Below are 12,186 nucleotides of genomic sequence, written 5' to 3'. Positions count from 1 at the left end.
AAATAGTACACTCATCAAGTAAACTAGTTTTCCAGCCCCCAAGTAACATTTTTTACTGGTGATTTAATAATGATTAACAAGAATGTGGGATAAGAGAGGCACAATGCCATATAATTTCCTCCACCAGAGTTCCCTGTCCCATCCCCTCCATTGGAAGCTTCCCTATTCTTTACCCCTCTAGGAGTATGGACCAAAATTCTTTTGGGGGTGCAGACGGTGGAAGTTCTGGCTTCTGTAATTGCTTCTCTGCTGAGTTTAGATGTTGGCAGGTGGATTCACACTCCCCATCCTGTCCAAAAAAAAATTTTTTTTTGCCTCCAAGGTTACCACTGGGGCTCGGTGCCTGCACAGCGAATCCACTGTTCCTAGAAGCCACTTTTTTACACTGTTGTTGCTGTTGGATAGGACAGAGAGAAATTGAGAGAAGAGGGGAAGACAGAGAGGGGGAGAGAAAGATAGACACCTGCAGGTCTGCTTCACCACTTGTGAAGCGACACCCCTGCAAGTGGGTAACTCCAACTGGGATCCTTGCATCGGTTCTAGCGCTCCATACTATGTTCATACTATGTTGTGCTACTGCCCAAACCCCCCCAAAAAAAAAAAAAACATTTTTAGTGACATAGAGTGAAAATCTGCATGTGTCTCTTACTATAAAGATAAGTCCTGGGGGTTGGGTGGTAGCGCAGCTGGTTAAGCACACGTGGCACAAAGCTCAAGGACCAGCGTAAGGATCCCGGTTCAAGCCCCCGGCTCCCCACCTGCAGGGGAGTCACTTCACAAGCAGTGAAGCAGGTCTGCAGGTGTCTATCTTTCTTTCACCCTCTTTGTCTTCCTCTCCTTTCTCCACTTCTCTCTGTCCTATCCAAAAACAACGACATCAATAGCAATGATATTAATAACCACAGCAACAATAAAAACAACCAGAGTAACAAAAGGGAAAAAAATGGCCTCCTGGAGCAGTGGATGCGTGGTGCAGGCACCGAGCCCCAGCAATAACCCTGGAGGCAAAAAAAAAAAAAAAAAGTCCTACCGCATTAGACCTTTGTTTAGGTATTATACAGTTTGTTGTCTGTGTGAGTGTATGTGTGCACATGTGCTGAGCCAAGCCAGAAAGTATGTTTCATGTGTTGAGGTCAAAAAGTTAGAGAAGCATCAGCTTGGAGGATACCTTCTGCATTGTTTTTAATCATATTTTACCTGTAATTAAAATGTTGTGAGGAAAAGGAAGATGGTATAATTCCCCCTGAATAGCTCCACCCAGACCCAGCTAGGACAAACTGATGTCTGTACATAAATCAATTAATTTGCATACTTCCTGACTCAAAATGAAGAAATGAAAAACATCTCTATGAAAACTGGGATGGGCAGAAACACAATGTTAATTGTCACCTGTTCAAGAACTATTTTATTTCTCTCAACAGATACCAAGCCTGCATTTCATGTCGAACTGCTTCTCAGCCACCCTGCACTTCGGAGATGCCAAGGCACGGAGTCCTGGCACAAGGGACTTCAAGGACTGTGGGGGTCCCTCTTCTATGCAGGATTCGCCATGTTGAACTCCCCAAAATGACAGGTCTAAGTTGCCATTTGGATACTTTTCCTTTGCACTTGTACCTGCTTCGGTGGGATATTTATCTATGACCTACTTCTTCCACCCCACACCCCTAAAAGATAACCATTAAGCAAGGGCAAGTACAAATCCATACATTCAAGCATGATAACTCACACACACACACACACACACACACACACACGTACACACATACTATATTAAATACATTTCACAAATTCCAGCCACTTTCATAGTGCTTTTATTGCATTTCCCTTTCTACATACCTCTGGTACTATTATTTAACTTTTTCGTTAAATTGAATCAAATTTTTATGTTTCAAAAGCAAGTTTTCATAAAGAACATTTTATGTCCTTTCTATAAATGGACAAAAGATAAGAGAAAGGAATTTGAGTGAATTGCCTGCCCAGACCCTGAACCTGTCTGTTCTCTGTTTTTAAAAAGAGATAACTGTTTCTTTTTTTTTTATTTTATTTATTTATGAGAAATAATAGGAGGAGAGAGAAAGAACCAGACATAAATCAGTCTGGCCCATGTGCTGCTGGGGATCAAACTCAGGACCTCATGCTTGAGAGTCCAAAGCTTTACCACTGCGCCACCTCCCAGACCACACAGAGGTGACTGTTTCTTGTGAAAGATCTACTAGGTTCAAATTGAGTCTTTTTTCATGATGTCATCCAAAGGCATGAGAGACTCTGAGATTCCACCTCACACCTGGGGGATGGCCTTCATCATAAAGCAGGAAACGATAAGTGTTGGAGAGGATGTGAAGAAAGAGGAACTTTACTGCCGCTGGGAGTGCTAACTGGGGCAGCCATTATGGAGAACAGAATGGAGAAACCCTAAACAAACACAAATGGAAACACCTTATGATACAGCCATACTACTCCTATACATTTAGCCAAAAGGCATGAGAAAACTAATCCAAAGGGACATTTGCACCCCCACGTTCATAGCTGCATTATTCCCGATAGTCAAAATATGGACAGACCTAAATGCCCATCAATAGGTAAGTAGATAAAGAAGTTGTGGGACATATACTCAATGGAGTACTACTCAGCAATTTAAAAGGGTGATATTGTGTCCTTTGGAACAAAATGGATATGGAACTGGAGGTGATTCTGTTTAGTGAAGTAAGGCAGAAAGTGAAGGACCATTACGGGATGGTTTCCCTCATATGTGTTATATAGAGAACTGAAACGCATGAAGTTGGGGGGGGGGGTAGTCAGTTCTTATCTAAGACCTTAGCAGAGCAAACTATGGTGGTCATCATTGAGGCTGGGGGCACAGAACTTTGGTGGTGGGAGTGGTATAGAATTATGTCTCTATCATCTTATGATCTTGTAAATTACTATCAAATCACTAGCAATTTTTTTAAAATAAAGGTATGTGAGAGTGGAGAAAGAAATGACTTGATAGGAATTCAATTGATTTTTGTTGTTGTTGTTGTTGTTTTAACAGAGTACCACTCAGCTCTGGCTGATGGTGGTGCAGGGAATTGAACCCGGGATTTTGGAGCCTCAGGCATGAGGGTCTTTTTGCATAACTATTATCTACCCCACCCTGGAATTCAATTTTTTTTGAAGGTTGGATAAAGACCTCTTAGAATTATCTCCTCCTTCATTAGAATCTCAGTTTAAAAAAAATTAAAATAAATTAAAAAATAATCTTAGAGTTTGGGAAACAGGACAATCTGTGGTTCTCCAGTGGTAGTCTTTGTCAGAATCACCTGGAATCCTCTTAGAGCACAGGTGACTGGGCTTTGTGCTCAATGTCTGGTTCAGCAAACAGGGGCCCAAGAATTTGTATTTCTCTCTTCATTTTTTTAATGCAGCTCTGGGGAATGAACTTAGAACCTCACACCTGGGGATTCGACTTCTGGAGGCGGAGCTTCGAGCAGCAGATGGCTTTCTCTCCTCTCCTCTCCTCTCATCTCCTCTCTTCTCCTCTCCCGGATCAACTAGGAATACCAAAGGACACCACCCGGACCGGAACAAGACAAGACTAGAATGACCACAGGAACCCAGTAAATCACCCATGAGTGCAAACATGCATGGCTGGTGACAGAGAGGAGAGAGGGGCCTAAGAAGAGATGAAGTGACTGCTAACAGTTCAACAGTTTATCAGTGGAGACACCACCTCCAGTCCGCTCCACAACAAGGGGACAGCTGAAGGGAGGAAAGGTCTCCCCAGAGACTCACCAAGTGCAACTCTGAGTCTCCATTGCTACTACCCTCAGAATCTGGAGCAGCAACAGGGAGGGACACCAGAGGACAGAGATCTAACCGGGGAAACTCAGGAGAAGACCAATACCTCGGTGGCATAGCTGAGGGGCTGTGAAAGTCTCTTTGCATAACCACTGGATTATCTCTGCCACACCCTGCTTTATCTCTTGGTCAGGAGTCAATGATTAAGCTAAGAAGCCTATTGATAGTTTAAAAGCCCTCAGGCTCCCATAGCCTACAGGGAAGAAAAAAAAAGAGGCTTTTACACCACTGAGCTCCAACACAGGGATTGAAAAAACTGTTAACTTCCACCACGGTAAACCCTTTAATTAAATTACTTAGATACAAGTCAATCCAGGCAACAGTGATCAATAATTTGAAAAGTACTGATAAAGGGAACTCATAATATAATATATAAAATGGTTAAAACAACAAGAAAAAATATTGGAGACTCGAACCAGGACAAGAGTCCAGCTAAAAGTCCTCCAGAGGGTGAAGCACAAAACAACGAGTTCAACATCCAAACATTAGCTAAGGAAATAATAATAGGAGTGAGTAAAGAATTTGAAAAAATTGTAATCAGAAATGCAGGAGCAACAAATGAGAATATGGAAGAAAATTCTAATTATCTCATGGTTATTAGAGAGCTGAAAGCTGAAATCGCTGAGCTAAGAAGGCAACTAGCTGAACAAGCTAAAACAGTATCAGAGCAGGGCAACAAAATAGATGAACTCCAGAAAGCAGTAGAGGGCAGAGAGAATAGAATATATGAGGCTGAAGACAGAATTAGCAAGATTGAGGATGAATTAGAGACAACTAAAAAAGAAGTAAGAGATCTCAAAAAGAGATTAAGAGATGCTGAAAACAACAACAGAGTCCTATGGGATGACTTCAAAAGAAACAATATACGCATTATTGGCTTACCAGAGGAAGAAAGAGAAGGAGAGGAAGAAAGCATTCTCCAGGCCATAATAGCTGAAAATTTCTCTAGTCTAGACAACACCAAAGACATAAAGATTCAAGAAGCCCAGAGGGTCCCAAACAGAATTAACCCAGACCTAAAGACACCAAGACATGTCATACTTAGAATGGAAAGGAATAAGGATAAAGAAAGGATCCTCAATGCTGCAAGAGAAAAACAAAGAGTCACCTACAAAGGAAAACCCATAAGATTAGCAGCAGACTTCTCCATACAAACACTACAGGCCAGAAGAGAATGGCAAGATATCTATTGAGTGCCCAATGAGAAAAGCTTTCAGCCAAGAATACTATATTCTGCTAGACTGTCATTCAGACTAGATGGAAGCATCAAAACCTTCTCAGACAAGCAACAGTTGAAGGAAGCAACCGTCACCAAGCCTGCCCTGAAAGAAGTTCTGAAAGGTCTCCTATAAAAAACCAGACCACCACAAATAGGACATATATCAAAACACTCTAAAACTCTACAAGAATGGCGTTACAATATCTTCAATCTTTGATATCAATAAATGTCAATGGCCTGAATTCACCTATTAAAAGACACAGAGTAGGAAGATGGATCAGAAAACACAACCCAACAATATGTTGTCTACAGGAAACTCACCTAACTCAACAAGACAAACACAGACTTAAAGTGAAAGGATGGAAAACTATCACACAAGCCAATGGCCCACAAAAAAGGGCAGGAACAGCTATTCTCATATCTGACATGATAGACTTTAAAATAGATAAGATTTAAAAAGATAGGAATGGACACTACTTAATGCTCAGAGGATCAGTCAATCAAGAGGACTTAACAATTATTAATATCTATGCACCCAATGAGAAGCCATCTAAATACATCAAACTTCTACTGAAAGAGCTACAGCAATATATTAACAGTAACACAATCATAGTAGGGGACTTCAACACCCCACTATCTCAACTTGACAGATCATCCAGGAAGAAAATCAGTAAAGACATAAGGGAGCTAAATGAAGAGATAGATAAACTAGAACTATTGGACATTTTCAGAGTCATTCATCCCAAGAAACTGGAATACACATTTTACTCAAATCCACATGGGTCATTCTCAAGGATAGACCATATGTTAGGCCACAAAGACAGCATCATCCAATTCAAGAGCACTGAAATCATCCCAAGCATCTTCTCAGACCACAGTGGAATTAAACTAACACTTAACAATCAACAAAAGATTAGTAACAGTCCCAAAATGTGGAAGCTCAAAAGTACACTTCTTAACAACTTCTGGGTCAAAGAGGAAATCAAGGAAGAAATCAAAATGTTTTGAGAGTTCAATGAAAATGAAGACACAAGCTATCAAAATATTTGGGACATAGCTAAAGCTGTCCTAAGAGGGAAGTTCATAGCTATACAAGCACACATTAGGAAACAAGAAAAGGCACAAATAAACAGCCTGATTGCACATCTTAAAGACCTAGAAGAAGAACAACAAAGGAATCCTAAAGCAACCAGAAGGACAGAAATCACTAAAGTTAGGGCAGAGAATTAACATTGAGAATAGGAAAACCATACAAAAGATCAATGAAAGTAAATGTTGGTTCTTCGAAAGAGTAAACAAAATCGACAAGCCTTTAGCCAGACTCACAAAACAAAAAAGGGAGAAGACCCAAATAAATTGGATAGTAAATAAAAGAGGAGATATCACAACAGACACTGCAGAAATTCAACATATCATGTGAGGCTTCTATGAACAACTATATGCCACCAAGCTAGAGAACCTGGAAGAAATGAATGATTTCCTAGATACCTACCAACTTCCAAAACTAAGTAAAGAGGAAGTGGATAACATGAACAGGCCCAGCACAGCTAATGAAATTGAAACAGTTATCAAAAATCTTCCCAAAAATAAAAGTCCTGGACCAGATGGTTTTACAAATGAATTCTACAAAACTTTCAAAGAAGAACTAATACCTCTACTTTTAAAAGTCTTCCAGAAGATTGAAGACACTGGAATACTCCCTGCCAGCTTCTATGAAGCCAACATCACCCTGATATCAAAAGCAGACAGGGACACAACCAAAAAAGAAAACTACAGACCAATATCTCTGATGAACATAGATGCAAAAATATTGAACAAAATTCTAGCCAACCGGATACAGCACTATATCAAAAAGATTGTTCATCATGACCAAGTGGGGTTTATCCCAGGCATGCAAGGTTGGTTTAATATACGTAAATCAATCAATGTGATCCACCACATCAACAAAAGCAAGACCAAAAACCACATGGTCATATCAATAGATGCAGAGAAAGCCTTTGACAAAATACAACATCCCTTTATGATCAAAACACTACAAAAAATGGGAATAGATGGAAAATTCCTGAAGATAGTGGAGTCTATATATAGCAAACCTACAGCCAACATCATACTCAATGGTGAAAAACTGGAAGCATTTCCCCTCAGATCAGGTACTAGACAGGGCTGCCCACTATCACCATTACTATTCAACATAGTGTTGGAAGTTCTTGCCATAGCAATCAGGCAGGAGCAAGGAATTAAAGGCATACAGATTGGAAGAGAAGAAGTCAAACTCTCCTTATTTGCAGATGACATGATAGTATACATGGAAAAACCTAAGGAATCCAGCAAGAAGCTTTTGGAAATCATCAGGCAATACAGTAAGGTGTCCGGCTACAAAATTAACATTCAAAAGTCAGTGGCATTCCTCTATGCAAAAACTAAGTTAGAAGAAATTGAAATCCAGAAATCAGTTCCTTTTTCTATAGCAACAAAAACAATAAAATATCTAGGAGTAAACCTAACCAAAGAAGTGAAAGACTTGTATACTGAAAATGATGAGTCACTACTCAAAGAAATTGAAAAAGACACAAAGAAGTGGAAAGATATGCCATGTTCATGGGTTGGAAGAATTAACATCATCAAAATGAATATATTACCCAGAGCCATCTACAGATTTAATGCTATCCCCATCAAGATCCCAAGCACATTTTTTAGGAGAATAGAAAAAATGCTACAAATGTTTATCTGGAACCAGAAAAGACCTAGAATTGCCAAAACAATCTTGAGAAAAAAGAACAGAACCGGAGGCATCACACTCCCAGATCTCAAACTGTATTATAGGGCCATTGTCATCAAAACTGCTTGGTACTGGAACATGAACAGACACACTGACCAGTGGAATAGAATTGAGAGCCCAGACATGAGGCCCCACACCTATGGGCATCTAATCTTTGACAAAGGGGCCCAGACTATTACATGGGGAAAGCAGAGTCTCTTCAACAAATGGTGTTGGAAACAATGGGTTGAAACATGCAGAAGAATGAAACTGAATCACTGTATTTCACCAAATACAAAAGTAAATTCCAAGTGGATCAAGGACTTGGATGTTACACCAGAAACTATCAGATATTTAGAGGAAAATATTGGCAGAACTTTTTTCCGCATAAATTTTAAAGACATTTTCAATGAAACGAATCCAATTACAAGGAAGACTAAGGCAAGTATAAACCTATGGGACTACATCAAATTAAAAAGCTTCTTCACAGCAAAAGAAACCACTACCCAAACCAAGAGACCCCTCACAGAATGGGAGAAGATCTTTACATGCCATACATCAGATAAGAGTTTAATAACCAACATATATAAAGAGCTTGCCAGACTCAACAACAAGACAACAAATAACCCCATCCAAAAATGGGGGGAGGACTTGGACAGAATATTCACCACAGAAGAGATCCAAAAGGCCGAGAAACACATGAAAAAATGCTCCAAGTCTCTGATTGTCAGAGAAATGCAAATCAAGACAACAATGAGATATCACTTCACTCCTGTGAGAATGTCATATATCAGAAAAGGTAACAGCGGGGGACAGGTGGTGGCACACCTGGTTAAGCACGTATATTATCATGTGCAAAGACCAGGGTTCAAGCCCCTGCTCCCCACCTGCAGGGAGGAAGCTTTACAAGTGGTAAAGCAGGTTTTCAGGTATCTATCTTTGCCTATTTAATCTATCTATCTATCTATCTATCTATCTATTTCCCCTCCCCTTTCAATTTCTGTCTGTCCTATCTAGTATAATAGAAAGGAAAAAGGGGAAAAAAGTAAATCTTTAAAACAAAACAAACGAACAGAAACGGTAACAGCAGCAAATGCTGGAGAGGGTGTGGGGTCAAAGGAACCCTCCTGCACTGCTGGTGGGAATGTCAATTGGTCCAACCTCTGTGGAGAACAGTCTGGAGAACTCTCCAAAGGCTAGAAATGGACCTACCCTATGACCCTGCAATTCCTCTCCTGGGGATATATCCTAAGGAACCCAACACATCCATCCAAAAAGATCTGTGTACACATATGTTCTTGGCAGCACAATTTGTAATAGCCAAAACCTGGAAGCAACCCAGGTGTCCAACAACAGATGAGTGGCTGAGCAAGTTGTGGTATATATACACAATGGAATACTACTCAGCTGTAAAAAATGGTGACTTCACTGTTTTCAGCTGATCTTGGATGGACCTTGAAAAAATCTTGTTGAGTGAAATAAGTCAGAAACAGAAGGATGAATATGGGATGATCTCACTCTCAGGCTGAAGTTGAAAAACAAGATTAGAAAAGAAAACACAAGTTGAACCTGAAATGGAATTGGAGTATTGCACCAAAGTAAAAGACTCTGGGGTGGGTGGGTGGGTGGGGAGAATACAGGTCCATGAAAGATGATGAATGACATAGTGGGGGTTGTATTGTTAAATGGGAATCAGGGGAATGTTATGCATGTGCAAACTATTGTATTTACTGTTGAATGTAACACATTAATTCCCCAATAAAGAAATAAATTATTAAAAAAAAAAAAAGAACCTCACACCTGCACAGTATCACCACTGAGTAGACTTACTGTTCTAATTTTCTAATTCTTTGAGAAGAGAAATAAGAGAGGGAACTATGAAAGGAAGAGTCAGAAACAGTGAGACACTGCCCCAACTGTTGTCAGTGGAGATAGCACCTGGTGCTGGGCTTGGCCCCAGGGCTTCATGCTCAGTAAGGCCTACACCCCACTATATTCTGGCCCTAGGAATCTGGGTGGCCTCATGCTGCCAGTGCAGACCATGCTCCGGGGCCCGCCGCACAAATAAGTGTTACATGTCTTTGAGAACACTTTAAGCAAGTCCCTCCTCTCTGCCCTCAATCCCATTAAACTAGTCACTTTGTCCCTCTCACACTTCCTTCACAAGTCCCAAGCTTTGAAAAATTTTTCATCTATCAAACCAAACATGCTTATCAAGTAATCATTCATCCTCTCATGTTTCATTAATCAAAGAGCCTCCAGTCAGCATGGGGTCGCTGGTGCTTCTCTCGGGGCGGAGGTGATTCTAGCCCAGAGCGAAGAGACCTGATGTTTTAGTTTAATTAGTCTGTGAATCAAATCTCTGGTAAATATGAACTCTTTTGGTTAGTCTTTTTGAAGCACTGAAAAGAGCTCTGAGGCTCCAGCCCCTCCTCAGTTACTGCTAACACCCTTGGGGGTGGGGCTCAGGTTGGGACCACCTGGTCTCTGTCACTCACTTGGTAATTAATGAGATTGTCATCTGTCATATATTCCACTGTTCTCCCTCAAGAGCATAAAGGAGCAGCAGCTGACCCTTCTTTGAAAACATAGTTTCTTGTTCAGAACTCTATGATTGGTAATTTCGGAGAGAGGGAAAGAAAGATAGAGACTGGTTTCATTTTATATGTTTGACTGTACTGAAGATGAGTCCAGAAGAAGCAACAAAATAAATAAATCTTTGTAGCAAAATAGATCAGTATTGAAAACAGGAAAGTTAAATTCACTTGCTTCCCTGTCAGGGAGAAAAGTGAGTCAAGCAGACAAGTCAAGGGAGGGACAATAAGGACCTGGAAAAGGATGACAGAGGACCTAGTGGAGGTTGTATTGTTATGTGGAAAACTGAGAAATGTTATGCATGGAAAAATTATTGTGTTTACTATAGGATGTAAAACATTAATTCCCCCAATAAAGAAAAAGAAGGAGGAGGAGCAGAAGAAGTAGGAAGAGAAGGAGAAGACAAGTCAAGAAGACAGCTGCCTCTGTAAAGTTGGTAGAGACTTGAAACCACTAGGACAAGATTCCTGGACTGCTTACCCCCTGCCTCCTGGAAGGCTGCAAAGGGAGGAGTATTTGAGATGAGTCAGACAGCACCACAAACACAAAAACGGAGGACCTAGATTGGTGGCAAGATCTTAATGTGTCAAAAATACCTCTGGAGGAGGGGGTGGGTGGTAGGGCAGCGGGTTAAGTGCACAGAATGCGAAGTGCAAGGAACCTGGTTCAAGCCCCCGGCTCCCCACCTGCAGAGGGGTTGCTTCACAAGCAGTGAAGCAGGTCTACAGGTGTTTATCTTTCCTACTCTCTGTCTTCCCCTCTTTTCTCGATTTTTTTATTTATTTATTTTATTTATTTATTCCCTTTTGTTGCCCTTGTTGTCTTATTGTTGTAGTTATTATTGTTGTTGTCGTCCTTGTTGGATAGGACAGAGAGAAATGGAGAGAGGAGGGGAAGACAGAGAGGAGGAGAGAAAGACAGACACCTGCAGACCTGCTTCACCGCCTGTGAAGCGACTCCCCTGCAGGTGGGGAGCCGGGGGTTCGAACCGGGATCCTTATGCCGGTCCTTGTGTTTTGCGCCACCTGCGCTTAACCCGCTGCGCTATAGCCCGACTCCCGTCTTTTCTCGATTTCTTTCTGTCCTATCCAACAGCAGCAGCAACGACAATGGAAAAAAGATGGCCACCAGGAGCAGTAAATTCATAGTGCAGGCACTGAGCCACAGTGCTAATCCTGAGGCAAAAGAAAGGGAGGGAGGGAGGGAGGGAGGAAGGGAGACCTCTGGGGATGGAGCAGTTAAGCACACACTTTAATTACCATGCTTGAGGACCCAGGTTTGAGCCCCCATTCCCCACCTGAGAGGGAAGCTTCATAAGCAATGAGCAGGACTGCAAGTGTCTCTCTTTCCCTCTCCCTCTCTATCTCTTTCAATTTCTATCTGCCCTATCAAATAAAAAATAATTTAAAGTGGTCCAGGAAGTGGCTCAGTGGATAAAGTGTTGGACTCTCAAGAATGAGGTCCTGAGTTCAATCCCTGGCAGCATATGTACTGGAGTGATGTTTGGTTCTTTCTGTCTCTCTTCCTATCCCTCTCATTAATAAATAAATAAAATATATTTAAAAAATAAAATAAAAATAATTTTAAAAAAGGAAAAATGGCTGCTGGAAGCAGTAGATTCATCACGCAGGCACTGAGCCCCAGTGATAACCCTAGTGGCAAAAAAAAAAAAAAAAACTCTGCTTGCCTCAAGAATCTGTGACTCTTCCTTTCTTCCAAAACTCTACTGAGAGTCCAAGAAAGGGCTCATCTGCAGAGTACACACCTTACCACGTGT

The 12,186-nt window shown here is 41.1% G+C and overlaps 1 long non-coding RNA gene across 2 annotated transcripts in view; it reads right to left on the bottom strand.

Annotated features, from left to right (window-relative positions):
* Nucleotides 1-12,186, bottom strand: part of LOC132535305 (uncharacterized) — a 95,209-nt gene that overhangs the window by 23,734 nt on the left and 59,289 nt on the right. The window lies entirely within an intron of this gene.

The sequence above is a fragment of the Erinaceus europaeus genome, chromosome 21 (assembly GCF_950295315.1).
Source record: "Erinaceus europaeus chromosome 21, mEriEur2.1, whole genome shotgun sequence".
NCBI lineage: Eukaryota > Metazoa > Chordata > Mammalia > Eulipotyphla > Erinaceidae > Erinaceus > Erinaceus europaeus.
The sequence above is the reverse complement of the archived record's forward strand: the minus strand, read 5'-3'. Positions and strand labels throughout refer to the sequence as shown.